This window comes from Tenrec ecaudatus, unplaced genomic scaffold (assembly GCF_050624435.1).
Source record: "Tenrec ecaudatus isolate mTenEca1 unplaced genomic scaffold, mTenEca1.hap1 Scaffold_167, whole genome shotgun sequence".
NCBI classification, from domain to species: Eukaryota; Metazoa; Chordata; class Mammalia; order Afrosoricida; family Tenrecidae; genus Tenrec; species Tenrec ecaudatus.
Genome location: NW_027458065.1, coordinates 143,785 through 147,778, shown reverse-complemented (window position 1 = coordinate 147,778; position 3,994 = coordinate 143,785).

Here is a 3,994-nt window from a genome sequence, read left to right as displayed (position 1 = left end):
CCTAGCGGGCACTTGGACGATCAAGGTTACCTAGCGGGCACTTGGACTATATAGGTTAACTAGCGAGCCCTTGGACTATCTAGGTTACCTAGCGGGCACTTGGACTATGTAGGTTACCTAGCGTGCTCTTGGACTATGTATGTTAGCTAACGGGCACTTGGACTATCTAGGTTACCTAGCGGGCACTTGGAATATGTAGGTTACCAAGCGGGCACTTGGACGATCTAGGTTAACTAGCGGGCACTTCACGATATGGGTTAACTAGCGGACACTTGGATTAGCTAGGTTACCTAGCGGGCACTTGAACCATGTAGGTTAACTATTTGGACCTTGGACTATCTAGGTTAGCTAACGGGCACTTGGACTATGTAGATTAATTAGCGTATACTTGGACTATGTAGGTGCCCTAGCGGGCATTTGGACTATATAGATTACCTAGTGGGCACTTGTACTTTGTAGGTTACCTAGCGGGCACTTGGACTATCTGGGTTACCAAGCGCGCACTTGGACTATCTCGGTTCCTTAGCGGGCACTTGGAGTACATAGGTTCCCCAAAGGGCACTTGGACTATATAGGTTCCATAGCAGGCCCTTTGACTATGTAAGTTCTCTAACGGGCACTTGGACTATGTGGGTTCCCTAGCGGGCCTTTGGACTATCTAGGTTACCTAGCGGGCACTTGGATTATGTACGTTACTAGGGCGCATTTGGACTATGTAGGTTACCTAGCGGATACTTGGACTATGTAGGTTCCCGATCAGGGATCTGGACAATGTAGGTTAACTAGCGGGCACTAGGACTATGTAGGTTAACTAGTGGGTCCTTGTACTATGTAGATTAACTAGCGGGCACTTGGACTATCTAGGTTAACTAGCGGACCCTTGGACTATGTAGGTTAACTAGCGGGCACTTTGACGATCTAGGTTAGCAAACGGGCACTTGGAATATGTAGGTTACCTAGCAGGCACTTGGACTGTCTAGGTTACCTAGCGGGCACTTGGACTATCTAGGTTAACGAACGGGCACTTGGACTATGTGGTTACCTAGCGGGCACTTGGACTATCTCTGTTAGCTAACGGGCACTTGGACTATCTAAGTTACCTAGCGGGCACTTGGACTATGTAGGTTATCTAGCGGGCACTTGGACAATCTAGGTTAACGAACGGGCACTTGGACTATGTAGGTTAGCTAACAGGAACTTGGACAATCTAGGTTAACTAGCGGGCACTTGGACGATGCAGGTTCCCTAGCGGGCACTTTGACTATGTAGGTTCCCTAGTGGGCACTTGACTATGTGGGTTCCCGTCTTGCACTTGGACTATGTAGGTTACCTAGCGGGACTTGGACTATGTAGGTTAACTAGCGGGCCCTTGCACTATGTAGGTTAACTAGCGGGCCGTTGGACTATGTAGGTTAACCAGCGGGCACTTGGATTATGTAGGTTCCCGTCTAGCACTTGGACTATGTAGGTTACCTAGTGGGACTTGGACTATGTAGGTTAACTAGCGGGCCCTTGCACTATGTAGGTAAACTAGCGGGCCGTTGGACTATGTAGGTTAACCAGCGGGCACCTAGACCATCTAGGTTAACTAGCGGACACTAGGATTAGCTAGGTTACCTAGCGGGCACTTGAACCATGTAGGTTAACTATTTGGCCCTTGGACTATCTAGGTTAGCTAACGGGCACTTGGACTATGTAGGTTAATTAGTGTTCACTTGGACTCTTTAGGTGCCCTAGCAGGCACTCTGACTATGAAGGTTCTCTAGCGGGCACTTGGACTATGTAGGTTCCATAGCAGTCCCTTTGACTATGTAAGTTCTCTAACGGGCACATGGACAATGTATGTTAGCTAACTGGCACTTGGACTATGTAGGTTACCTAGCGGGCACTTGGACTATCTAGGTTACGTAGCGGGCACTTGGACTATGTAGGTGAACTAGAGGACATTAGGACGATCTAGGTTAACTAGTGGGCCCTTGGACTATGTAGGTTAACTAGCGGGCACTTGGACTATCTAGGTTAACTAGCCGGCACTTGGACTATCAAGGTTAACTAGCGAGCCCTTGGACTATGTAGGTTAACTAGCGGGCCCTTGGACTTGTAGCTTACCTAGCGGGCACTTGGACTAAGTAGGTTACCTAGCCGGCACTTGGCCTATCTAGGTTAGCGAACGGGGACGTGGACTATGTAGGTGACCTACCAGGCACTTGTACTGTCAAGGTTACCTAGCGGGCACTTGGACTATCTAGGTTAACGAACGGGCACTTGGACTATGTAGGTTACCTAGCGTGCTCTTGGACTTTGTATGTTAGCTAACGGGCACTCGGACTATCTAGGTTACCTAGCGGGCACTTGGAATATGTAGGTTACCTAGCGGGCACTTGGACTATCTAGGTTACCTAAGGGGCACTTCGACTATCTAGGTTACGTAGCGGGCACTTGGACTATGTAGGTTACCTACAGGACATTTGGATGATCTAGGTTAACTAGTGGGCCCTTGGACTATGTTGGTTACCTAGCAGGCATTTGCACTATCTAGGTTAGCGAACCGGGACTTGGACTATGTAGTTGACCTAGCAGGCACTTGGACTGTCTAAGTTACCTAGCGGGCACTGGGACTATCTAGGTTAACTAACGGACACTTGGACTATGTAGGTTACCTAGCGCGCACTTTGACTATGTATGTTAGCTAACGGGAACGTGGACCATCTAGGCTACCTTGCGGTCACTTGGACTATGGAGGTTACCTAGCGGGCACTTGGACTATCTAGGTTACTTTACGGGCACTAGAACTATGCAGGTAACCTAGCAGGCACTTGGACGAACTAGGTTAACGAGCGGGCCCTTAGACTATGTAGCTTACCTAGCGGGAACTTGGACTATCTAGGTTAGCTAACAGGAACTTGGTCTATCTAGGTTACCTAGCAGGCACTTTGACAATGTAAGTTACCTAGCGGCACTTGGACTATCTAGGTTACCTAGCGGGCACTTGGACTATGTAGGTTACCTAGCGGGCACTTGGACTATCTAGGTTAACTAACGGGCAATTTGACTATCTAGGTTACCTAGGGGGCACTTGGACTATCTAGGTTAGCTAAAAGGAATTTGGACTATCTAGGTTACGTAGCGGGCACTAGGACTATGTAGGTTACCTAACGGGCACTTGGACTATGTAGGTTAACTAGCGGACACTTGGACGATCTAGGTTAACTAGCCGGCACTTGGAATATCTAGGTTAACTAGGGGGCCCTTGGACTATGTAGGTTAACTAGCGGGCACTTGGACGATCTAGGTTAACTACCTGGCAATTGGACAATCTAGTTTAAGTAGCGGGTACTTGGACTATCTAGGTTAATTAGCGGGCACTTGGACAATGCAGGTTCCCTAGTGGGCACTTTCACTATGTGGGTTCCATAGCGGACATTTGGACTATGTAGGTTACCTAGCGTGCTCTTGGACTTTGTATGTTAGCTAACGGGCACTCGGACTATCTAGGTTACCTAGCGGGCACTTGGAATATGTAGGTTACCTAGCGGGCACTTGGACTATCTAGGTTACCTAAGGGGCACTTCGACTATCTAGGTTACGTAGCGGGCACTTGGACTATGTAGGTTACCTACAGGACATTTGGATGATCTAGGTTAACTAGTGGGCCCTTGGACTATGTTGGTTACCTAGCAGGCATTTGCACTATCTAGGTTAGCGAACCGGGACTTGGACTATGTAGTTGACCTAGCAGGCACTTGGACTGTCTAAGTTACCTAGCGGGCACTGGGACTATCTAGGTTAACTAACGGACACTTGGACTATGTAGGTTACCTAGCGCGCACTTTGACTATGTATGTTAGCTAACGGGAACGTGGACCATCTAGGCTACCTTGCGGTCACTTGGACTATGGAGGTTACCTAGCGGGCACTTGGACTATCTAGGTTACTTTACGGGCACTAGAACTATGCAGGTAACCTAGCAGGCACTTGGACGAACTAGGTTAAC